Raw genomic sequence first — 27,028 nt, forward strand, 5'->3', positions numbered from 1 at the left:
AAAAAAAAACCCTTTATTTTCACTACACCTTAAGTTAAGTTAAGTTTCAATAATTTAAATAAAAAAGTAGCTTTTGTATATGTATTAAAACAAATGTTTTTTTTTCCTTACGGAGCCACAGCTTCAAATGTTTCTGCAGCTTGTAGCCTTATGTCTGTTTGTTATGTAAACATGAATTATTGCTAATGTTGAGTCTGCAACTGGTCTGGAACAGAAAGAAATGTCCATTGACACTGCCTGTCAAAGGAGAGTCCTTTCACCTGAACCAAGTCTCAGGCTGAGACACTGAGTATTGCTTTTGTTGTCTTTAGCTAGAGTGCACAAGTTTTCACTGGCTTCTACGAGTCAGATCTAACTGAGGGAGGGCTGTGATGGGGGTGGGGGGTCAGGAGTGGGAAGCACCACTCCTTGTCTTTGAAGGTGTCTCACGATGTCCAGGATGGAATCGAGCTCCACACGGAAAGCCTCCAGCTCTCTGCTCTTTTCCTGAGCCAGATGCTTCCAGTGCTCCACCTCTGACTGCTGATTAGCCTCCAGCACCTGCCATGACCCACTAATCACCTGCAGGCACAGTTACTGAGGTAAGATGGTGGGGAGTAGGCTTGGTACTTTCAACACCATGTGACATTTCCAGGAGCAAGCGATGAGCAAATTGGTGGATTTAATTTTCATTTGATAAGCAAATGTATGGCAGCATGTTTGTAAAACACTGTGAAAAACCAGGCAGGTTATGGGAAGCTCTGTGTCATAGCTTGTTGAGTTTCTGTAGAGAAAAAGCTCCAAAACGGCCCCAAAAAGCACCTAAAAAATGACTTTTCATAAAGCAGCAAGCAATTACAGGGTAAAGGTAAAGGTGTTTGGCCTGGGTACCTGCTTCAGCTCCTTCTCTCTGTGCTGGTGTCTGAGCTCCATGTTGAGGATCTTCCTCTCCAGGCCACAAAGGAGTTTCACCTCAGGGCTCTGAGCTTCTTTAGCTTCCTTCAGCTCTTTCAGCAGTCTGGTCAGCTATACACAAGGTGGAAACAGTGACTTCATGTTAAAATGATAAGAAAAAAAAATACAAACCAAAATAATTAACTTTTCCCTCTTGGATCTAATGAAACATGATAATTCAGTGCAACAGATACACACTTATTTTGAAATAGAGACAGAGCACACATTATCCACTAACTGTAATCTAAATGCTGACCCTCTAACATTGTCCATTGCCATTTCTCCTCCTCTCCTCCATTCCTAGCTGTCCTATCTTCAGGGAGTTTTTTCTTGCCACTGTCGCCTTAAGTACTTGCTCTGAGGTCAGACTCTGGGTCTCTGTAAAGAGCTTTGAGACAATTTTGATTGTGGAAGGAGCTATATAAATAAAATTGAATTGAATTGAAAACCTCAGGAACACCCATATCTGCAAATGCACTGAGTCCAAGTGTGAAGAGGTGTGGAAACACATTGCAGCTTTGAGTTACAGACTATAAACCAAAATAGCAAATGTTTGGAAATATTGATTCTGAACGATCTTTCTACTTTAGACCTCTGTAGAAAAGAATATTCCCAGCTGGTGCTACAGCTGCTAAAATATGCTGCTAATACACTCAAACTCCCCCATTCCCTCACATTTTCTTTTTCTTTACTTTACTTTCATTTAAATATGTTGCACATAGTGTTGTCATTTCATAAGCGCATTCTGATGTGTATCTGGTGCTTGGAGTCTACAGATTTTATTTTGCTAGAACATGTTTTTTTGTGTGAACCATCCCCAACTCTCCACCTCCTGCTCACCTGCTTCTGCAAAGCGTTCTCTCGGGTCCTGGATATTGCCAGTGCCTCTTTAGCTCCCTGCAGCTCTTTTAGTTGGTCTTGCAAATGTCTCATCATTATCTGCAGGTACATGTAAAGTTTAAAGCAACAGAAACATGTTCAGGATTTCCTGATGTGGAAATGAGCCTGGTTGGCTAGTGATCCTCTGCTGTACCTCCTGAGTGTTGAGCTGATTGGCCTGTTCAGCAACCTTTGAGGACGAGTGCTCCAGGGCGTGGGTGATACGCAGCTGGTCTAACTCCCTGAGGTGCTCGGCCTTCATAGAGGACAGCTGCTCTGCAGATTGCTCCTTCAGCCTAAAAGACCACATTATATCCTGATGTCCACTCACACTGATGCTCTGCAGGAAAAACATCTACTGTATGTGTTTGCACAGAAGCTCATACCTGCAGAGCTCCTCCTTGGCTTGCGCAGCCTCAGCCTTTAACGCCTCCTTCTCCTGCTCACTCTGCAGCTGCAGCAGCTCCAGGCGCTGCCTCAGAGCCTCGCTCTCCTGCAGAACCTCAGAGATGTGACTCCCTGTCAAAGGGACACAACATTAAAATGAAATATCCAAATATCTTATATCTCATTCAGCTGTTTAGTCATTCTGCCTTTCCTTTTTAATGTCAGGGCACAGTATCCATCGAAGCATGTAAAAGCTGACCATAACAAAATGTCCACACCTGCAAAGACAGTGGGTTGGTAGGTCTTCTCATACTGAGCAGCTGGGAAAGTTTCCTCCACTCCACATGTCTCTCTCGCAGTAGCAGAGCAGGGCGTCTTTGTTGGGCCTGGCTGCCGTTTGGTCTCTGTAGAATGGGTTTCTGCTCGTGAGTTGGGGATGGACAGCATGCTCCTCCTCTCCTTCTGCAGCCTCTCCACGGTGCGGCTCAGCTCCCGAATGGTTCGCGTTTTGGCAGCAAGCTCGTGGTTCAACCGCTCTATCCGAACTCCAAACGCTGCCTCGGTTTGACGCTGGTGTCGGCTTGGACTCGGCTGGACCTGCAGGGGGAGGGGTTTACAATCAGGTTGCACGGGCAGGTAAGATTTGGCTTTTGCTTAATCCGATTCAAGTCAGAAAAAAAGAATATTTATAGTCATATTTCTCTCAACCTTTTCTCTCTAAAGGTTGTGTTTAACAAACCCTTCATTGTCACACCACAGACCAGCCTGTAACAGCGTGCTAGAGCTACTGTAACAGTTTTTATTAACCTACCTTGTTTACGAGCTGCTGCTGAAGAGACTCAACCTGGCTGTGAAGGGCTTTTTCTTTCTCTTGGTGGGTTTCCTTCGCCCGCTGTAGCTCCTCCTCCAGAGTTTGAACCTGTGACATCCACGGCTTTGTCTCAGGTGCTGAGTTTGCTGCTTCAACCTGCTGTTTCTGCTCCAGCTGCTGCTCCAGCTCTGAGATCTGCTGCTCGTAGTGCAGCTACACAAAGCAACACAAAGGCACATCCAGTTACTGGAAGAATCTCATGGACTTTATTTTTCATTTTTGTGTTATTAATTTTATCTCATTTCAAACCTCCTCGCCTTTTGCCCACTCTATTGTGCTGTAGATATAAGTGTAACAAAATGCTGCTTTGATAACACTAAAATATTTTAATTGTTGAGTAAACACTGGCAAGTTACTACCACACAGCTCAGATATTACAATGTTGACAAAACCCACCTTGTGACAAAATGTACCTTCACTCTGTGGAACCGTTGTTCCACGGCCCTCAGACTGTGTTTGGCCTTTTCATCACGGTTCTCCAGCTCCGCTTCCAGACGCTGAATCCTCCGCTCCAGCAGAGTGGTGATGCGGCCGGGCGGAGACGTCTTAGCAGCGTCGGCGTGCTCCTTGCCTCCAGCACTAGCTGCGGCGTAGATAAGAGCAGGCAGGAAGTTTGGGTTTCTGTGTCTTAGTATCTTCTCCAGCTCCTTCACCTGGTAAAGAGAGAAAGACTCTTTAAACTATGAAGAGACATAAACCTGTGAGGGGGGGAGGGGCTTGTTTGTTTGTTTGTTGTGAGAAACCTGTCTCTCCAGGTCCTGCATCTTCTTTGTTTCCACCGATTTCTCTTTTGTCTTTCGGAGCTGCTCGCTGCTTCTTTTTCAGTTTTCAGTTTTTCCACCTGAAATAAGGACGACCTGTTATCTCCAACACAGCACACAAGGTTAGACTGAGAAAGTGTAAACTGTCTTTCAGCTCCACATTATAGCTGATAGCACAAGGTTTCTGCTCCTTTTACAGCTGGTGATGACAAAACACTACAAAATGCATTTGTGTTCAGCAGGCACTGGACCCACACACACTGTCCCAGCACTCTGGAAAAAAACAAACAAACAAACCTAAAAAATACACTGTTTCCCTGCTTGGAGCTCAGATTAATCCAGTGTTGGATCCCAGGCAGTTTGCATCCAAGCAGAGGAGGAGCACTGATGGTGCTGTTAATTCCACCAAACATTACGTCTTGTACAAACTGCAGTGAAGATTATAGAGAGGAAAGAACACCAGTCACTGCAATCACTCTATGAGCCTTTACCTTCTGGGAGATGGTTTAAGGTACCAAAGGCAAATCTTAACCGATACAATAACTCAGCCTCTAATGTATCTGTTTGATGCTGAGCAGGTGTTGGGACAGTGGGTTTTTTTTACAGCTTCTGCTGAAAACAGCTGCCCGAGAACGGTGAGACTGAATCAGAACAGTAGAGTTGTGGGTCAGACAGTTAAACAATGAACTGACACTCACCATAAAGCTCCATAAAGCAGGAGGGAGCTGCAGATTCAGGTGGTGATTCTCACTACGAGAAACCCCTTTTACCTGTTACATTGTTGTTAGGTAGGAAGCTGGTACGCTGATTACTCAAATGTTCAACAGCAGACAAGATGTTGTGTCGGTCAGGACACAGGTAAAGAAGTACAGGATTTGGAACAGTGCTCCAGTTGTATTTATTGCTCTTTGATGTTCACAGCATCACAGTAGTCTAAAATAAGCAATAAAACAGCATTCAGCTAATTCATCGACACACACACACATTATACCGCCTCATTAAATGCAACTAAGGAGCACATAAAAAATATAAACAACTTAACATGGGCTCAAATAAAGTTCTACATCAAACATACAACCTCCTCTCATTTCCCTCTTTCAATATAACGCCACATGACTTTACTGTTCACATAGAAATGAACCGACATGTAAATACACGAGTGAACTTCATGCAGCCTTACGACGCCGCGACGTGCGGCGGAAAAATACACAGTGCTAACTAGCATAGCGACTCGGTAATAAGTAAACAAACTTAACGATACGACACAGCAACACTCACGTTTCATCAGCGACTTGAAACTGGAAACATCAGCGGCTGGAACTGCAGGTACTATCAGGATTATGTGCGTTATAGACTGACTATTAACTATCGAAGTACACTGGTACACTGTCCTCGGATTATGCGCGTCCTTGTCGCGGCAGAACAGGGACGTCGCGCGATGACGTCAACGTCGCATCACGTGATCGCACACGGGGGGGTGCTGAAGCTTTCTAACAATTGTCATACAGCTATTTGAAAAAAATAATGAATCATAACTGAAGTACTTCAGTATGTTCAATCAGTTCCATTCAGGGACTCCAACTGAGTCCTAGACTCATCCTGGGGATAATGAAAGCAAAGAGGATGCACCTGACCATGTTCTCAAAATTTCTAAAAGCACGTTTTCACTGTGGGTTACTGAGTGTCTACTGATGGGCAAAAACGGAAGTTTTATTCATGTACAGTTCAATCTACAACAAAATAAAGTGTTCAAAAAGTTACCTCCTGAAGCCTCTGTATTCTTTTTTCCAACCCTACACATAAATAACCCAGTGAAAATGAAAACTTTGTATACCTTATCCTGAAGGTAAATGAAATGAGAATTAGTATATAAACATCATGTGACTGCTCAGCCTCACCTGCTCTTTGAGCTGGTTTATCTCTGCTGGCAGCCTTCAGTCTGCCAGCGTCTCTGTCCAGCAGCTCCTGGTTCTCAGCAAACCACTGCAGCTTCTTCTTCAAGGCCGACACTTCCTCTCGGTGCTTGTCCTCCAATACACGTATCTCAAAGGTCTTATCACCTGGCACATTTAGGATGGATACACGTTGTACAAAGATCACTTATGCACATACAGTAAAAAAAAAAGGGTCTTATAAAAACTGGGATCTGCTTCTAATCTTTTAACATCCAAGTTTTCAGTGGTCATTCCACCTCTAGCCCTGTCTTGTATCCAGTCTTACCTGAAGTGGAGATGGCCTTGGCTTTAGCCAGGTCTCTCTCTTTCTTCATCAGCTGCAGGTCTACCTCCAGAGCCTGCTTCTCCTGTTTCAGTCTGTGAATGTCCTCAGACAGCCTAGCCTCATTCCTCTGCACACAGACACATATTTTTATAAGAGATAAGTGATGGGGCTGAAACAGATTGCCATTCAAACAGTAATTCAGTGATAGTGGGACTTACCTGAAATGTATGTACTTGAGCTAACAAGTCTGCAATGCGTTGAGTGTGATCCATCAAACAGATATTTCCCACAGGCCTTGGGGTTTTACGCAGCTGCTCCCTGATAAACAAAAACCATAAAAACATTTAAAAACCATGTGTAAAGTTTCCTAATTGGGCCATTGTTCATTTTGAATGGAAATTTTTATTTTGTAGACACGTACAAACAATAATGTACCCTGAACCCACCTTGTGAAATCCAGCTCACTCAGCAGCCTCTGGTTTTCCTTAAACATGGCCTCCTCGTTGGCTTTAGTCTTTGCCTGCTGAGCCTTCAACTGCAAGTACAGCTTCTCATTCTCCTGTAAAGTACCTTAGTTTTACTGTGGTGTAACAGTGCAAACATTAAAAAAAACACAAGAAGAAAACAAAAAATGTATGTGGTGCTTCAAAGCTGTGTCCTGTTCTGCCGGGCTTCGGATTATCAGGATGCTTTTTACTTTACTCGCACCACTCATTGATTACTGTGATGATGGAAGCTCCTTAGTGATCACAAACTCAGCACTGTCTCATTAATCTTACTTTCAGTGTGTGACAATGCTCGAGATCTAGTCATGTGATAGTAACATGATGAGTGTCAGGCCACCATCTGGCTACCATCACTTTGGGGGGAGAGGCATGTTACTCAGTGGTACGCTACAGAAAATTTTTAATTTCTCTGTTGCTTCTGTCTTTTCATATAATCCCAGACTGACTCAGTGATGTGGGGGCCATATCATCTGCTGCAGGACTCCGTGTTCTTGTTGCTGATCATACACCTCACTGATGGTATTTCATGATGGATAAGAATCTAAATGTCTAAAATTGTTTTTGCACAATGCTGTATACAACCCCAGAAAGTTATTTGCCTGAATAACCTACACTACAAAAACAATTTTCAGCTATTTGAATTTCACCACTGTTAAACACTTGTTTAAAAAATACCATCATTTTGACTTTGTTGTAAAACAGCGACGTCACACGCACAGGAGTCGCCCTGATCCGTGCTGAGAATTAGAGTGGGAAGCTTCATAAAAGACTTTCAGTCACAAGGTTGTTCTGCAATCATAGTTTTAAGTTATTACCCCAATATTAGTATTATGTTCTATTTCTGCCAGTAGATCCCTCTAAATCCTACACTAGTCCTCTAAGGACAGACATGAGCACTGAGGACAGTCAAAGTAAGAGAGTTCAGGGAGACAAACCTGCTGGTAACCTTTTATGAGCGCCTCCTGCTCTTTCATTTCTTTATCTATCTGTTGGAGTTTTTACTCTGTTGCAGGGTCTGTGGCCTCGGCCCATCTCCTCCTCTGACTGGTTCCTTCTGCACTTCGTAGCTGAGGAGTCAAAAAAAGAAAAAACCAACAACACAGCTTATTTACTACATATTGATGTACCACTGCTACTACAAGGCATGACCAGCCACTTCTGTTGTATCTGATTTAGAGTTCTTCAGCACTGACCATCTGCAAATCTGTCTTTCAACAAGCAGTAGAAGCACAGTGTGCCTGCAAAACACAGCTGAAAATAGATGCAAAGCTACTATCATATACATATACTATCAGGGCTTTAGTTATAACCTTGTTTACGTTCCTTTCCTTGTTTCTCAATCCTTAACCCTGCATTTTTTATGAGCTTTGTTGAGCTGTTATGTCCTGTCAGGTGTGTTTTTCAAACCAAAGTCTGTAACACCCACACTAAAGTGATCACACAAAAAATCACCCTGAGCCTAACTCCAGTCTCAACCATCTGTTGCTCTTTCAGCTTCTACAGTAACTCCAGCTTTGCCTTGGCTGCATGCTTTGGGTCACTACTATGCTGGAGTCATAAGTCACGTCCAGTCTCAGGTCACATCCACTCTGGAACAGATATTCTTCAAGGACATTCATCATTCCCTCAAGATAAGGGCAGAAATGGCAGTTTTATCCATTTAAAATTCTATTCGATAAATCTACGACACAACAAAGTGGGCAAAATACTTGACTGAGAGTCTCACAGGTGGTTGTGCTTTTAAACGCTGACAAATATTGTGAAAAAGTGGCAACAGCACTACAACCATTCACTGTTGGATATTCACCCTTGAGGGTCCTGCTACAGCTAAACCTGAGAATGAGGTGTTCTGAATGTTGATAATTCATAGTCCAACTTACAGCAAATAAAATAGTCTACAGCCAACTGCCCCTGCGCTAAATCACACAGTGTGGTAAACACACAATATGTGACACAATATGAATTTCAAAGGAATATTTTTTAAAACAAACAAGTAGCTGATTCATATTTTGTTTTGAAAGTTTGTGTGTTGTGAATGTTTGCGCACCTTGCTTTGCAGCAGGTAGTTCTGCTGTCTGAGGGAGTCGAGCTTCTCTGCTCCTCCTTTCATCATTTGTATCTCCCTCTCCTTCTGAGCCAGCTGGACTCTCAGCTCGTCCACCAAAGAGCTGCCCTCATCCCTCTGCAAGTCAGACATCAACACCAGTATCAGATGAAGTAACATAATACTGTTACACGATGCAATCGTTCAGAAGGATTCAGTAGCGCAGCAACATTCACATGATCGTTCGCTGGCATCTCACCTGCAAACACTGACAGTTAGGGCTGAGTGATGAATTTAATTCATTTGATTACTTTGCATTTGCACTTTAAAAACAGAGTTATTAAAATGTATATATACAGGTTACTTTTAGTCTGTCATGAATCACGACAGTCTCGCAAACTCTGATGAGACTGTCTCCTCGTCACACTCTAAATACTGTGTCCCCACCCTGAAAAACAGAAACACTGATCCTCCACACCATCTGCATGGATCACCAAGCGGTGAGAATACTGAGTATATACTGTCCTGATTATGTAAACTTTAAGTTTAAATCTGCACACTGACAATATTTTTGCAGGGATTTCATATTTTAAGTATTTTCTTACATTGTTCTTCGGAGGACTGTGTGTCAGTCTGGTGTCCTGGTGACTGCTGGTGTCTATCTGCTGCTGGAGGACAGCCACTAAGGACTGAACAGATGCCACCAGCTCACTGCTCACCTTCACATCTGCCTCAGATAATCAGACAAAAGTCATTCAGTGCCTTTACATAAAAAAAAAAACACACACACACACTGACTCCAAAGCTCCACAACTGGCTCCTGCAGGCACGCAGGGCTTCAGAAATCAAAATCAAACTTCAATGGCAACTGAACATAAATAGGATAAAAAAAAATTTGCATAGCTTTAAAGCACAAGAACAAAACATTAAACAATGAAATGTGCAAGAAATAAAGGGGTTGAATATTTTGTATAGCATCTGTATCATGGTATAATATATAACAGTATCATCAGTATAAGACAAATCCTCATCTTGAATTATCAGAGCAGTTTTGGTAACTTGATGATTTGCATGTGAGGGTCACTAATAACCTGTGTAGTCATCTTTGTCTTGGCTCTTCGCGGACTCAGCTTTTGACGGACTCTGTGGAGAACGGGTTTTGGCTGTAGCAGCAGCTCTACTGGTCCCTGATGACTTGGAAGTTGCTGCTGTTCTCCCCTCTATTTTTCTGCCTCTCCTAGGGGCCACTGTGGGCTTCTTCACTGAAGATGTAGAAGGGTGAGAAATGGTGGAGCTACGGAAGGCCTGGGAAAAATGTCCATAATTATTATTATTAGTAATTAAACCATGGTTAAACAATACTGTAATTAAATATTTTACAGAAAAAAAAGGTTTTCTTGCTTCCAAAAAAAAAAAAAGTTCATTGGTACATATTGGTGTTGGTCCAGCTTCTATGTATCTAAGCAGCATCTAAGCCTATTTTCAGCCAATGTCACTCTAACATTAGATAAATTTGAACTGTTTATGCTCTACACAATTAGCCTATTCTAAGTAACGGTTAATTTTCTAATATATATATTTATATAATTTTATGTTTCCATAATGTTATCTGCTGAAACGGAGAAGAGTTTGAATTTTGTCCCACCATTTGTTTCCTAACGTTGCCAGCCTCAGACGACATGTAAGAAGAAGACTTGTAGTGATCCTCCATCAGCCTGTCCACTTCCTCTCTGATGCTCCATGTCAGGTCATGGTTGGGATGGTCTGAGGAGCTGGATGGGTGGCTAGTCGGTTCCTTGGCTCCCTTTATTCCCACGACAGGGTCAGTCTTTCCTGGTTGCTTCACTTGTGACTCTGTCACATCTGGGAAAGTCCTTTCCAAGGAGCAGCATGTTTTCTCTTGGTAAAGTTCCACAGCACTGTAAGTAAAACTTGTGTTACTGTTGTAACTTTCTTTTAACTAAATTCAGGTTTGGAGCTGAAAGAAAGGGTTTTTTTGAGGCACTACACTCAACAGTCCCAAAACAGTTTGCCCCCAGTTCTGAACACTGAAAACATTCTTTCTATATGTCTGTACAGGATGTTGACCTTTTCTTTTGCCTGTGGGTTTAGAGATGGCAACAAGTGCATTTGTCAGACTCCTTTTACAAAGGAAGAGCTTTTGCAAGAAGGAGATATACTAAAGGTCCCGCAGGCCACCCTGAAGAAAAACAGAATATGTGCCCTGAAAGTCTGCTAATGTCACTTGCTAATTAAATACTGAACTTTAGCCAGTGTTTTCAGCTTCTGGTTCTAACTCATCTTAAACTGAAATTATATCCAAAAAAATCTCATTCACAGACTTCAAACTGTAAAGTCTTGGATACATCTTGAATTTGAATTTCAGACTGAGCAAGGCCCTGGGCCCCTATTTATGTGGACAACTGAGTTATCAAGATTAGACTGCTGATGATTTGACATGAGTGCATAATGTCCCCAAATCTGAAAATCCACCAATCTGAGATACTTTATGTGAAAACTGGACCAACCTGTGAATGATCAAACTAATGTTTTGTGATGTGACCATTTTGAATAACTCAAAGATTTAGTCCTAACCAGATAGGCTGGAGGGTGAACCCTCTGATATGGTCCCTCTCTGGGCGGATGGGCCTCATCAGCTCCTCTGCAGTGGGTAGATCTAAATACAAACACATAATGATTATTCCACATAGTTCACTCCGGTCTTGATATGAGCCACGTAAAAACCTGAGCGCAGAGGATGTGGCCTCTTTCTGAAGCTACCTCCTTCAAAGAATATGGCCCATAATGCTGTGACCTTTGGACATCTGAAAATCTACCATGCTGAACCTGTGCCTTCTCCCCAATCATACCAAAATCACAGTGTTGTTAAGGGCTTCCACACAGGCTTTACGAGACCAAAGGAAGAGTCTGAAATTAACAAGTACATCTATTTCAACTCAAATAACAGTTTAAGTAACAACTAGAAAAGGTAATCATGCTACAACTGGGGGAGCTGGTGCTTTAACTGGGAAGCAGCTTTTGTAGATGCATCATTCCTGCTGTTAGAGTAGTGAATTATACAGACAGACAGATAGGGACTCCACCATTCCCCCAAATACTGCTGGTGTCAGTGTTTGACCTGATCCATTGGTAGAAGAAGGATGAAGAGACTGTGTGGAACGTTGAAGAGGGAAGGATGGAGACACGGATCTGTGGATCCTTCCTTTCTCTTCCACATGATGAATAGTGGTGATTAAAGTCATCTGAATCCTCCACAACATGGATCTGTCTGTAGGCCTCATGAGGAGCCTCCACTCCTGAACATATGAGGGGCCTGTACAGGAGAGAAATTTAATGCGCTCTATCAAAGACAATCCAAGATGAGACAAAAATGATGCAGCGAGATCATTAAATCCCCCTCGGATCAGCATGATAGGAAAGAATATTTTTTAAAAATGACATTTATGTATAAGTAATCTGCAACAGCAAATATATAAATATGTTTTAAGAGAAACAATATACTACCTAAATTATGTTTTAAGCTTCTTGGTGTTATCTGGGTTATTTACATTACCACATTTCTTTGGGTAGTGTAGGTGAGGATTCAAACTCACACCCAAGTGTGTCAGAAAGGGCAAAGACCCCCTCCCCCTATTAAAAGGGCTGACACTACACGCTGACAGTCATTCAAACAATAATTACTGGATGTATGACTGTCACTTCTTCCTGGCTACACACAAGCAAAGAGTGGTTATGCAAAGAACCCAAAGGTCTCTTTCACAGCGATCTTTTCATGTCTTTCACTTAAATGATAATTTTTTCCATAATTTTTACATGCTTCACATGTGCGGCTCTTAGCCCCTCAGGCTTGGATCAATAACAATAAAAATCTGAGCAATTATCGCAGGGTTCCCAGTCCCAATGATCGGTCAAAACTAACCCTGGTTAACCCTGGTTAAAACCCCAAATTTCCACTCTCCCAACTCACTCACTCACTTTCACACTTAGGCAGATTTGCACTCTCCCAACTGACTTATATGGGGGAACTTCAAATGCTCATGACTCCAGAACCCTAAGTCCTAGAGACTCAAGGGTGGTACCGTTGGACTCGGGGTGCACACAAATGGGGGGGTAGGACAAGGTCCCATGTCTCTATCTTGCTCCGCTGAGGATCAGTCAAAACTGACTCTGGTTAAAACCCCAAATTTTCACTCTCCCAACTGACTTATATGGGGGAACTTCAAATGCTCATAACTCCAGAACCCTAAGTCCTAGAGACTCAAGGGTGGTACCGTTGGACTCGGGGTGCACACAAATGGGGGGGTAGGACAAGGTCCCATGTCTCTATCTTTCTCCGCTGAGGATCGGTCAAAACTGACTCTGGTTAAAACCCCAAATTTTCACTCTCCCAACTCACTTATATGGGGGAACTTCAAATGCTCATAACTCCAGAACCCTAAGTCCTAGAGACTCAAGGGTGGTACCGTTGGACTCGGGGTGCACACAAATGGGGGGGTAGGACAAGGTCCCATGTCTCTATCTTTCTCAGCTGAGGATCGGTCAAAACTGACTCTGGTTAAAACCCCAAATTTTCACTCTCCCAACTGACTTATATGGGGGAACTTCAAATGCTCATAACTCCAGAACCCTAAGTCCTAGAGACTCAAGGGTGGTACCGTTGGACTCGGGGTGCACACAAATGGGGGGGTAGGACGAGGTCCCATGTCTCTATCTTTCTCAGCTGAGGATCGGTTAAAACTGACTCTGGTTAAAACCCCAAATTTTCACTCTCCCAACTGACTTATATGGGGGAACTTCAAATGCTCATAACTCTAGAACCCTAAGTCCTAGAGACTCAAGGGTAGTACCGTTGGACTCGGGGTGCACACAAATGGGGGGGTAGGACAAGGTCCCATGTCTCTATCTTGCTCCGCTGAGGATCGGTCAAAACTGACCCTGGTCAAAACTCCAAGCCCTGTACACTCTTAACAACCGTGAACACCAACTTCAACTTGACAAAAAGTACCACAAAAAGGGGGGTCCAAACCACTCCTAGGGCTCTGAAATGTGTTCCTAAACACTTTCTGGGGGAACACTTTGGGCCTTTCACACTTAGGCAGATTTTCACTCTCCCAACTGACTTATATGGGGGAACTTCAAATGCTCATAACTCCAGAACCCTAAGTCCTAGAGACTCAAGGGTGGTACCGCTGGACTCGGGGTGCACACAAATCGGGGGGTAGGACAAGGTCCCATGTCTCTATCTTTCTCAGCTGAGGATTGGTCAAAACTGACTCTGTTTAAAACCCCAAATTTTCACTCTCCCAACTGACTTATATGGGGGAACTTCAAATGCTCATAACTCCAGAACCCTAAGTCCTAGAGACTCAAGGGTGGTACCGTTGGACTCGGGGTGCACACAAATGGGGGGGTAGGACAAGGTCCCATGTCTCTATCTTGCTCCGCTGAGGATCGGTCAAAACTGACCCTGGTTAAATTCCAAATTTTCACTCTCCCAACTGACTTATATGGGGGAACTTCAAATGCTCATAACTCCGGAACCCTAAGTCCTAGAGACTCAAGGGTGGTACCGTTGGACTCGGGGTGCACACAAATGGGGGGGTAGGACAAGGTCCCATGTCTCTATCTTGCTCCGCTGAGGATCGGTCAAAACTGACCCTGGTCAAAACTCCAAGCCCTGTACATTCTTAACAACCGTGAACACAAACTTCAACTTGACAAAAAGTACCACAAAAAGGGGGGTCCAAACCACTCCTAGGGCTCTGAAATGTGTTCCTAAACACTTTCTGGGGGAACACTTTTGGCCTTTCACACTTAGGCAGATTTGCACTCTCCCAACTGACTTATATGGGGGAACTTCAAATGCTCATGACTCCAGAACCCTAAGTCCTAGAGACTCAAGGGTGGTACCGTTGGACTCGGGGTGCACACAAATGGGGGGGTAGGACAAGGTCCCATGTCTCTATCTTGCTCCGCTGAGGATCAGTCAAAACTGACTCTGGTTAAAACCCCAAATTTTCACTCTCCCAACTGACTTATATGGGGGAACTTCAAATGCTCATAACTCTAGAACCCTAAGTCCTAGAGACTCAAGGGTAGTACCGTTGGACTCGGGGTGCACACAAATGGGGGGGTAGGACAAGGTCCCATGTCTCTATCTTGCTCCGCTGAGGATCGGTCAAAACTGACTCTGGTTAAATTCCAAATTTTCACTCTCCCAACTGACTTATATGGGGGAACTTCAAATGCTCATAACTCCGGAACCCTAAGTCCTAGAGACTCAAGGGTGGTACCGTTGGACTCGGGGTGCACACAAATGGGGGGGTAGGACAAGGTCCCATGTCTCTATCTTGCTCCGCTGAGGATCGGTCAAAACTGACCCTGGTCAAAACTCCAAGCCCTGTACATTCTTAACAACCGTGAACACAAACTTCAACTTGACAAAAAGTACCACAAAAAGGGGGGTCCAAACCACTCCTAGGGCTCTGAAATGTGTTCCTAAACACTTTCTGGGGGAACACTTTTGGCCTTTCACACTTAGGCAGATTTGCACTCTCCCAACTGACTTATATGGGGGAACTTCAAATGCTCATGACTCCAGAACCCTAAGTCCTAGAGACTCAAGGGTGGTACCGTTGGACTCGGGGTGCACACAAATGGGGGGGTAGGACAAGGTCCCATGTCTCTATCTTGCTCCGCTGAGGATCAGTCAAAACTGACTCTGGTTAAAACCCCAAATTTTCACTCTCCCAACTGACTTATATGGGGGAACTTCAAATGCTAATAACTCCAGAACCCTAAGTCCTAGAGACTCAAGGGTGGTACCGTTGGACTCGGGGTGCACACAAATGGGGGGGTAGGACAAGGTCCCATGTCTCTATCTTTCTCCGCTGAGGATCGGTCAAAACTGACTCTGGTTAAAACCCCAAATTTTCACTCTCCCAACTCACTTATATGGGGGAACTTCAAATGCTCATAACTCCAGAACCCTAAGTCCTAGAGACTCAAGGGTGGTACCGTTGGACTCGGGGTGCACACAAATGGGGGGGTAAGACAAGGTCCCATGTCTCTATCTTTCTCAGCTGAGGATCGGTCAAAACTGACTCTGGTTAAAACCCCAAATTTTCACTCTCCCAACTGACTTATATGGGGGAACTTCAAATGCTCATAACTCCAGAACCCTAAGTCCTAGAGACTCAAGGGTGGTACCGTTGGACTCGGGGTGCACACAAATGGGGGGGTAGGACGAGGTCCCATGTCTCTATCTTTCTCAGCTGAGGATCGGTTAAAACTGACTCTGGTTAAAACCCCAAATTTTCACTCTCCCAACTGACTTATATGGGGGAACTTCAAATGCTCATAACTCTAGAACCCTAAGTCCTAGAGACTCAAGGGTGGTACCGTTGGACTCGGGGTGCACACAAATGGGGGGGTAGGACAAGGTCCCATGTCTCTATCTTGCTCCGCTGAGGATCGGTCAAAACTGACCCTGGTCAAAACTCCAAGCCCTGTACACTCTTAACAACCGTGAACACCAACTTCAACTTGACAAAAAGTACCACAAAAAGGGGGGTCCAAACCACTCCTAGGGCTCTGAAATGTGTTCCTAAACACTTTCTGGGGGAACACTTTGGGCCTTTCACACTTAGGCAGATTTTCACTCTCCCAACTGACTTATATGGGGGAACTTCAAATGCTCATAACTCCAGAACCCTAAGTCCTAGAGACTCAAGGGTGGTACCGCTGGACTCGGGGTGCACACAAATCGGGGGGTAGGACAAGGTCCCATGTCTCTATCTTTCTCAGTTGAGAATTGGTCAAAACTGACTCTGTTTAAAACCCCAAATTTTCACTCTCCCAACTCACTTATATGGGGGAACTTCAAATGCTCATAACTCCAGAACCCTAAGTCCTAGAGACTCAAGGGTGGTACCGTTGGACTCGGGGTGCACACAAATGGGGGGGTAGGACAAGGTCCCATGTCTCTATCTTGCTCCGCTGAGGATCGGTCAAAACTGACTCTGGTTAAATTCCAAATTTTCACTCTCCCAACTGACTTATATGGGGGAACTTCAAATGCTCATAACTCCGGAACCCTAAGTCCTAGAGACTCAAGGGTGGTACCGTTGGACTCGGGGTGCACACAAATGGGGGGGGTAGGACAAGGTCCCATGTCTCTATCTTGCTCCGCTGAGGATCGGTCAAAACTGACCCTGGTCAAAACTCCAAGCCCTGTACATTCTTAACAACCGTGAACACAAACTTCAACTTGACAAAAAGTACCACAAAAAGGGGGGTCCAAACCACTCCTAGGGCTCTGAAATGTGTTCCTAAACACTTTCTGGGGGAACACTTTTGGCCTTTCACACTTAGGCAGATTTGCACTCTCCCAACTGACTTATATGGGGGAACTTCAAATGCTCATGACTCCAGAACCCTAAGTCCTAGAGACTCAAGGGTGGTACCGTTGGACTCGGGGTGCACACAAATGGGGGGGTAGGACAAGGTCCCATGTCTCTATCTTGCTCCGCTGAGGATCAGTCAAAACTGACTCTGGTTAAAACCCCAAATTTTCACTCTCCCAACTGACTTATATGGGGGAACTTCAAATGCTCATAACTCCAGAACCCTAAGTCCTAGAGACTCAAGGGTGGTACCGTTGGACTCGGGGTGCACACAAATGGGGGGGTAGGACAAGGTCCCATGTCTCTATCTTTCTCCGCTGAGGATCGGTCAAAACTGACTCTGGTTAAAACCCCAAATTTTCACTCTCCCAACTCACTTATATGGGGGAACTTCAAATGCTCATAACTCCAGAACCCTAAGTCCTAGAGACTCAAGGGTGGTACCGTTGGACTCGGGGTGCACACAAATGGGGGGGTAGGACAAGGTCCCATGTCTCTATCTTTCTCAGCTGAGGATCGGTCAAAACTGACTCTGGTTAAAACCCCAAATTTTCACTCTCCCAACTGACTTATATGGGGGAACTTCAAATGCTCATAACTCCAGAACCCTAAGTCCTAGAGACTCAAGGGTGGTACCGTTGGACTCGGGGTGCACACAAATGGGGGGGTAGGACGAGGTCCCATGTCTCTATCTTTCTCAGCTGAGGATCGGTTAAAACTGACTCTGGTTAAAACCCCAAATTTTCACTCTCCCAACTGACTTATATGGGGGAACTTCAAATGCTCATAACTCTAGAACCCTAAGTCCTAGAGACTCAAGGGTGGTACCGTTGGACTCGGGGTGCACACAAATGGGGGGGTAGGACAAGGTCCCATGTCTCTATCTTGCTCCGCTGAGGATCGGTCAAAACTGACCCTGGTCAAAACTCCAAGCCCTGTACACTCTTAAAAACCGTGAACACCAACTTCAACTTGACAAAAAGTACCACAAAAAGGGGGGTCCAAACCACTCCTAGGGCTCTGAAATGTGTTCCTAAACACTTTCTGGGGGAACACTTTGGGCCTTTCACACTTAGGCAGATTTTCACTCTCCCAACTGACTTATATGGGGGAACTTCAAATGCTCATAACTCCAGAATCCTAAGTCCTAGAGACTCAAGGGTGGTACCGCTGGACTCGGGGTGCACAGAAATCGGGGGGTAGGACAAGGTCCCATGTCTCTATCTTTCTCAGCTGAGGATTGGTCAAAACTGACTCTGTTTAAAACCCCAAATTTTCACTCTCCCAACTCACTTATATGGGGGAACTTCAAATGCTCATAACTCCAGAACCCTAAGTCCTAGAGACTCAAGGGTGGTACCGTTGGACTCGGGGTGCACACAAATGGGGGGGTAGGACAAGGTCCCATGTCTCTATCTTGCTCCGCTGAGGATCGGTCAAAACTGACCCTGGTCAAAACTCCAAGCCCTGTACACTCTTAACAACCGTGAACACCAACTTCAACTTGACAAAAAGTACCACAAAAAGGGGGGTCAAAACCACTCCTAGGGCTCTGAAATGTGTTCCTAAACACTTTCTGGGGGAACACTTTGGGCCTTTCACACTTAGGCAGATTTTCACTCTCCCAACTGACTTATATGGGGAAACTTCAAATGCTCATAACTCCAGAACCCTAAGTCCTAGAGACTCAAGGGTGGTACCGCTGGACTCGGGGTGCACACAAATCGGGGGGTAGGACAAGGTCCCATGTCTCTATCTTTCTCAGCTGAGGATTGGTCAAAACTGACTCTGTTTAAAACCCCAAATTTTCACTCTCCCAACTCACTTATATGGGGGAACTTCAAATGCTCATAACTCCAGAACCCTAAGTCCTAGAGACTCAAGGGTGGTACCGTTGGACTCGGGGTGCACACAAATGGGGGGGTAGGACAAGGTCCCATGTCTCTATCTTGCTCCGCTGAGGATCGGTCAAAACTGACTCTGGTTAAATTCCAAATTTTCACTCTCCCAACTGACTTATATGGGGGAACTTCAAATGCTCATAACTCCGGAACCCTAAGTCCTAGAGACTCAAGGGTGGTACCGTTGGACTCGGGGTGCTCACAAATGGGGGGGTAGGACAAGGTCCCATGTCTCTATCTTGCTCCGCTGAGGATCGGTCAAAACTGACCCTGGTTAAATCCCAAATTTTCACTCTCCCAACTCACTTATATGGGGGAACTTCAAATGCTCATAACTCTAGAACCCTAAGTCCTAGAGACTCAAGGGTGGTACCGTTGGACTCGGGGTGCACACAAATGGGGGGGTAGGACAAGGTCCTATGTCTCTATCTTGCTCCGCTGAGGATCGGTCAAAACTGACCCTGGTTAAATTCCAAATTTTCACTCTCCCAACTGACTTATATGGGGGAACTTCAAATGCTCATAACTCCGGAACCCTAAGTCCTAGAGACTCAAGGGTGGTACCGTTGGACTCGGGGTGCACACAAATGGGGGGGTAGGACAAGGTCCCATGTCTCTATCTTGCTCCGCTGAGGATCGGTCAAAACTGACCCTGGTCAAAACTCCAAGCCCTGTACACTCTTAACAACCGTGAACACCAACTTCAACTTGACAAAAAGTACCACAAAAAGGGGGGTCCAAACCACTCCTAGGGCTCTGAAATGTGTTCCTAAACACTTTCTGGGGGAACACTTTGGGCCTTTCACACTTAGGCAGATTTTCACTCTCCCAACTGACTTATATGGGGGAACTTCAAATGCTCATAACTCCAGAACCCTAAGTCCTAGAGACTCAAGGGTGGTACCGCTGGACTCGGGGTGCACACAAATCGGGGGGTAGGACAAGGTCCCATGTCTCTATCTTTCTCAGTTGAGAATTGGTCAAAACTGACTCTGTTTAAAACCCCAAATTTTCACTCTCCCAACTCACTTATATGGGGGAACTTCAAATGCTCATAACTCCAGAACCCTAAGTCCTAGAGACTCAAGGGTGGTACCGTTGGACTCGGGGTGCACACAAATGGGGGGGTAGGACAAGGTCCCATGTCTCTATCTTGCTCCGCTGAGGATCGGTCAAAACTGACTCTGGTTAAATTCCAAATTTTCACTCTCCCAACTGACTTATATGGGGGAACTTCAAATGCTCATAACTCCGGAACCCTAAGTCCTAGAGACTCAAGGGTGGTACCGTTGGACTCGGGGTGCACACAAATGGGGGGGGTAGGACAAGGTCCCATGTCTCTATCTTGCTCCGCTGAGGATCGGTCAAAACTGACCCTGGTCAAAACTCCAAGCCCTGTACATTCTTAACAACCGTGAACACAAACTTCAACTTGACAAAAAGTACCACAAAAAGGGGGGTCCAAACCACTCCTAGGGCTCTGAAATGTGTTCCTAAACACTTTCTGGGGGAACACTTTTGGCCTTTCACACTTAGGCAGATTTGCACTCTCCCAACTGACTTATATGGGGGAACTTCAAATGCTCATGACTCCAGAACCCTAAGTCCTAGAGACTCAAGGGTGGTACCGTTGGACTCGGGGTGCACACAAATGGGGGGGTAGGACAAGGTCCCATGTCTCTATCTTGCTCCGCTGAGGATCAGTCAAAACTGACTCTGGTTAAAACCCCAAATTTTCACTCTCCCAACTGACTTATATGGGGGAACTTCAAATGCTCATAACTCCAGAACCCTAAGTCCTAGAGACTCAAGGGTGGTACCGTTGGACTCGGGGTGCACACAAATGGGGGGGTAGGACAAGGTCCCATGTCTCTATCTTTCTCCGCTGAGGATCGGTCAAAACTGACTCTGGTTAAAACCCCAAATTTTCACTCTCCCAACTCACTTATATGGGGGAACTTCAAATGCTCATAACTCCAGAACCCTAAGTCCTAGAGACTCAAGGGTGGTACCGTTGGACTCGGGGTGCACACAAATGGGGGGGTAGGACAAGGTCCCATGTCTCTATCTTTCTCAGCTGAGGATCGGTCAAAACTGACTCTGGTTAAAACCCCAAATTTTCACTCTCCCAACTGACTTATATGGGGGAACTTCAAATGCTCATAACTCCAGAACCCTAAGTCCTAGAGACTCAAGGGTGGTACCGTTGGACTCGGGGTGCACACAAATGGGGGGGTAGGACGAGGTCCCATGTCTCTATCTTTCTCAGCTGAGGATCGGTTAAAACTGACTCTGGTTAAAACCCCAAATTTTCACTCTCCCAACTGACTTATATGGGGGAACTTCAAATGCTCATAACTCTAGAACCCTAAGTCCTAGAGACTCAAGGGTGGTACCGTTGGACTCGGGGTGCACACAAATGGGGGGGTAGGACAAGGTCCCATGTCTCTATCTTGCTCCGCTGAGGATCGGTCAAAACTGACCCTGGTCAAAACTCCAAGCCCTGTACACTCTTAACAACCGTGAACACCAACTTCAACTTGACAAAAAGTACCACAAAAAGGGGGGTCCAAACCACTCCTAGGGCTCTGAAATGTGTTCCTAAACACTTTCTGGGGGAACACTTTGGGCCTTTCACACTTAGGCAGATTTTCACTCTCCCAACTGACTTATATGGGGGAACTTCAAATGCTCATAACTCCAGAACCCTAAGTCCTAGAGACTCAAGGGTGGTACCGCTGGACTCGGGGTGCACAGAAATTGGGGGGTAGGACAAGGTCCCATGTCTCTATCTTTCTCAGCTGAGGATTGGTCAAAACTGACTCTGTTTAAAACCCCAAATTTTCACTCTCCCAACTCACTTATATGGGGGAACTTCAAATGCTCATAACTCCAGAACCCTAAGTCCTAGAGACTCAAGGGTGGTACCGTTGGACTCGGGGTGCACACAAATGGGGGGGTAGGACAAGGTCCCATGTCTCTATCTTGCTCCGCTGAGGATCGGTCAAAACTGACCCTGGTTAAATTCCAAATTTTCACTCTCCCAACTGACTTATATGGGGGAACTTCAAATGCTCATAACTCCGGAACCCTAAGTCCTAGAGACTCAAGGGTGGTACCGTTGGACTCGGGGTGCACACAAATGGGGGGGTAGGACAAGGTCCCATGTCTCTATCTTGCTCCGCTGAGGATCGGTCAAAACTGACCCTGGTCAAAACTCCAAGCCCTGTACACTCTTAACAACCGTGAACACCAACTTCAACTTGACAAAAAGTACCACAAAAAGGGGGGTCAAAACCACTCCTAGGGCTCTGAAATGTGTTCCTAAACACTTTCTGGGGGAACACTTTGGGCCTTTCACACTTAGGCAGATTTTCACTCTCCCAACTGACTTATATGGGGGAACTTCAAATGCTCATAACTCCAGAACCCTAAGTCCTAGAGACTCAAGGGTGGTACCGCTGGACTCGGGGTGCACACAAATCGGGGGGTAGGACAAGGTCCCATGTCTCTATCTTTCTCAGCTGAGGATTGGTCAAAACTGACTCTGTTTAAAACCCCAAATTTTCACTCTCCCAACTCACTTATATGGGGGAACTTCAAATGCTCATAACTCCAGAACCCTAAGTCCTAGAGACTCAAGGGTGGTACCGTTGGACTCGGGGTGCACACAAATGGGGGGGTAGGACAAGGTCCCATGTCTCTATCTTTCTCCGCTGAGGATCGGTCAAAACTGACCCTGGTTAAAACCCCAAATTTTCACTCTCCCAACTGACTTATATGGGGGAACTTCAAATGCTCATAACTCCAGAACCCTAAGTCCTAGAGACTCAAGGGTGGTACCGTTGGACTCGGGGTGCACACAAATGGGGGGGTAGGACAAGGTCCCATGTCTCTATCTTTCTCAGCTGACGATCGGTCAAAACTGACTCTGGTTAAAACCCCAAATTTTCACTCTCCCAACTGACTTATATGGGGGAACTTCAAATGCTCATAACTCCAGAACCCTAAGTCCTAGAGACTCAAGGGTGGTACCGTTGGACTCGGGGTGCACACAAATGGGGGGGTAGGACGAGGTCCCATGTCTCTATCTTTCTCAGCTGAGGATCGGTTAAAACTGACTCTGGTTAAAACCCCAAATTTTCACTCTCCCAACTGACTTATATGGGGGAACTTCAAATGCTCATAACTCTAGAACCCTAAGTCCTAGAGACTCAAGGGTGGTACCGTTGGACTCGGGGTGCACACAAATGGGGGGGTAGGACAAGGTCCCATGTCTCTATCTTGCTCCGCTGAGGATCGGTCAAAACTGACCCTGGTCAAAACTCCAAGCCCTGTACACTCTTAACAACCGTGAACACCAACTTCAACTTGACAAAAAGTACCACAAAAAGGGGGGTCCAAACCACTCCTAGGGCTCTGAAATGTGTTCCTAAACACTTTCTGGGGGAACACTTTGGGCCTTTCACACTTAGGCAGATTTTCACTCTCCCAACTGACTTATATGGGGGAACTTCAAATGCTCATAACTCCAGAACCCTAAGTCCTAGAGACTCAAGGGTGGTACCGCTGGACTCGGGGTGCACACAAATCGGGGGGTAGGACAAGGTCCCATGTCTCTATCTTTCTCAGCTGAGGATTGGTCAAAACTGACTCTGTTTAAAACCCCAAATTTTCACTCTCCCAACTCACTTATATGGGGGAACTTCAAATGCTCATAACTCCAGAACCCTAAGTCCTAGAGACTCAAGGGTGGTACCGTTGGACTCGGGGTGCACACAAATGGGGGGGTAGGACAAGGTCCCATGTCTCTATCTTGCTCCGCTGAGGATCGGTCAAAACTGACCCTGGTTAAATTCCAAATTTTCACTCTCCCAACTGACTTATATGGGGGAACTTCAAATGCTCATAACTCCGGAACCCTAAGTCCTAGAGACTCAAGGGTGGTACCGTTGGACTCGGGGTGCACACAAATGGGGGGGTAGGACAAGGTCCCATGTCTCTATCTTGCTCCGCTGAGGATCGGTCAAAACTGACCCTGGTCAAAACTCCAAGCCCTGTACATTCTTAACAACCGTGAACACAAACTTCAACTTGACAAAAAGTACCACAAAAAGGGGGGTCCAAACCACTCCTAGGGCTCTGAAATGTGTTCCTAAACACTTTCTGGGGGAACACTTTTGGCCTTTCACACTTAGGCAGATTTGCACTCTCCCAACTGACTTATATGGGGGAACTTCAAATGCTCATGACTCCAGAACCCTAAGTCCTAGAGACTCAAGGGTGGTACCGTTGGAGTCGGGGTGCACACAAATGGGGGGGTAGGACAAGGTCCCATGTCTCTATCTTGCTCCGCTGAGGATCAGTCAAAACTGACTCTGGTTAAAACCCCAAATTTTCACTCTCCCAACTGACTTATATGGGGGAACTTCAAATGCTCATAACTCCAGAACCCTAAGTCCTAGAGACTCAAGGGTGGTACCGTTGGACTCGGGGTGCACACAAATGGGGGGGTAGGACAAGGTCCCATGTCTCTATCTTTCTCAGCTGAGGATCGGTCAAAACTGACTCTGGTTAAAACCCCAAATTTTCACTCTCCCAACTGACTTATATGGGGGAACTTCAAATGCTCATAACTCCAGAACCCTAAGTCCTAGAGACTCAAGGGTGGTACCGTTGGACTCGGGGTGCACACAAATGGGGGGGTAGGACAAGGTCCCATGTCTCTATCTTTCTCCGTTGAGGATCGGTCAAAACTGACTCTGGTTAAAACCCCAAATTTTCACTCTCCCAACTGACTTATATGGGGGAACTTCAAATGCTCATAACTTCAGAACCCTAAGTCCTAGAGACTCAAGGGTGGTACCGTTGGACTCGGGGTGCACACAAATGGGGGGGTAGGACAAGGTCCCATGTCTCTATCTTTCTCCGCTGAGGATCGGTCAAAACTGACTCTGGTTAAAAACCCAAATTTTCACTCTCCCAACTGACTTATATGGGGGAACTTCAAATGCTCATAACTCCAGAACCCTAAGTCCTAGAGACTCAAGGGTGGTACCGTTGGACTCGGGGTGCACACAAATGGGGGGGTAGGACGAGGTCCCATGTCTCTATCTTTCTCAGCTGAGGATCGGTTAAAACTGACTCTGGTTAAAACCCCAAATTTTCACTCTCCCAACTGACATATATGGGGGAACTTTAAATGCTCATAACTCTAGAACCCTAAGTCCTAGAGACTCAAGGGTGGTACCGTTGGACTCGGGGTGCACACAAATGGGGGGGTAGGACAAGGTCCCATGTCTCTATCTTGCTCCGCTGAGGATCGGTCAAAACTGACCCTGGTCAAAACTCCAAGCCCTGTACACTCTTAACAACCGTGAACACCAACTTCAACTTGACAAAAAGTACCACAAAAAGGGGGGTCCAAACCACTCCTAGGGCTCTGAAATGTGTTCCTAAACACTTTCTGGGGGAACACTTTGGGCCTTTCACACTTAGGCAGATTTTCACTCTCCCAACTGACTTATATGGGGGAACTTCAAATGCTCATAACTCCAGAACCCTAAGTCCTAGAGACTCAAGGGTGGTACCGCTGGACTCGGGGTGCACACAAATCGGGGGGTAGGACAAGGTCCCATGTCTCTATCTTTCTCAGCTGAGGATTGGTCAAAACTGACTCTGTTTAAAACCCCAAATTTTCACTCTCCCAACTCACTTATATGGGGGAACTTCAAATGCTCATAACTCCAGAACCCTAAGTCCTAGAGACTCAAGGGTGGTACCGTTGGACTCGGGGTGCACACAAATGGGGGGGTAGGACAAGGTCCCATGTCTCTATCTTGCTCCGCTGAGGATCGGTCAAAACTGACCCTGGTTAAATTCCAAATTTTCACTCTCCCAACTGACTTATATGGGGGAACTTCAAATGCTCATAACTCCGGAACCCTAAGTCCTAGAGACTCAAGGGTGGTACCGTTGGACTCGGGGTGCACACAAATGGGGGGGTAGGACAAGGTCCCATGTCTCTATCTTGCTCCGCTGAGGATCGGTCAAAACTGACCCTGGTCAAAACTCCAAGCCCTGTACATTCTTAACAACCGTGAACACAAACTTCAACTTGACAAAAAGTACCACAAAAAGGGGGGTCCAAACCACTCCTAGGGCTCTGAAATGTGTTCCTAAACACTTTCTGGGGGAACACTTTTGGCCTTTCACACTTAGGCAGATTTGCACTCTCCCAACTGACTTATATGGGGGAACTTCAAATGCTCATGACTCCAGAACCCTAAGTCCTAGAGACTCAAGGGTGGTACCGTTGGAGTCGGGGTGCACACAAATGGGGGGGTAGGACAAGGTCCCATGTCTCTATCTTGCTCCGCTGAGGATCAGTCAAAACTGACTCTGGTTAAAACCCCAAATTTTCACTCTCCCAACTGACTTATATGGGGGAACTTCAAATGCTCATAACTCCAGAACCCTAAGTCCTAGAGACTCAAGGGTGGTACCGTTGGACTCGGGGTGCACACAAATGGGGGGGTAGGACAAGGTCCCATGTCTCTATCTTTCTCAGCTGAGGATCGGTCAAAACTGACTCTGGTTAAAACCCCAAATTTTCACTCTCCCAACTGACTTATATGGGGGAACTTCAAATGCTCATAACTCCAGAACCCTAAGTCCTAGAGACTCAAGGGTGGTACCGTTGGACTCGGGGTGCACACAAATGGGGGGGTAGGACAAGGTCCCATGTCTCTATCTTTCTCCGTTGAGGATCGGTCAAAACTGACTCTGGTTAAAACCCCAAATTTTCACTCTCCCAACTGACTTATATGGGGGAACTTCAAATGCTCATAACTTCAGAACCCTAAGTCCTAGAGACTCAAGGGTGGTACCGTTGGACTCGGGGTGCACACAAATGGGGGGGTAGGACAAGGTCCCATGTCTCTATCTTGCTCCGCTGAGGATCGGTCAAAACTGACCCTGGTCAAAACTCCAAGCCCTGTACATTCTTAACAACCGTGAACACAAACTTCAACTTGACAAAAAGTACCACAAAAAGGGGGGTCCAAACCACTCCTAGGGCTCTGAAATGTCTTCCTAAAC

At 45.7% G+C, this 27,028-nt stretch overlaps 1 pseudogene; it reads right to left on the reverse strand.

Annotated features, from left to right (window-relative positions):
* Window positions 1-351: 351 nt before the first annotated feature.
* The window catches only part of LOC121182860, a 149,735-nt pseudogene continuing 123,058 nt past the window's right edge, over window positions 352-27,028 (reverse strand).

The sequence above is a fragment of the Toxotes jaculatrix genome, chromosome 6 (assembly GCF_017976425.1).
Source record: "Toxotes jaculatrix isolate fToxJac2 chromosome 6, fToxJac2.pri, whole genome shotgun sequence".
NCBI classification, from domain to species: domain Eukaryota; kingdom Metazoa; phylum Chordata; class Actinopteri; family Toxotidae; genus Toxotes; species Toxotes jaculatrix.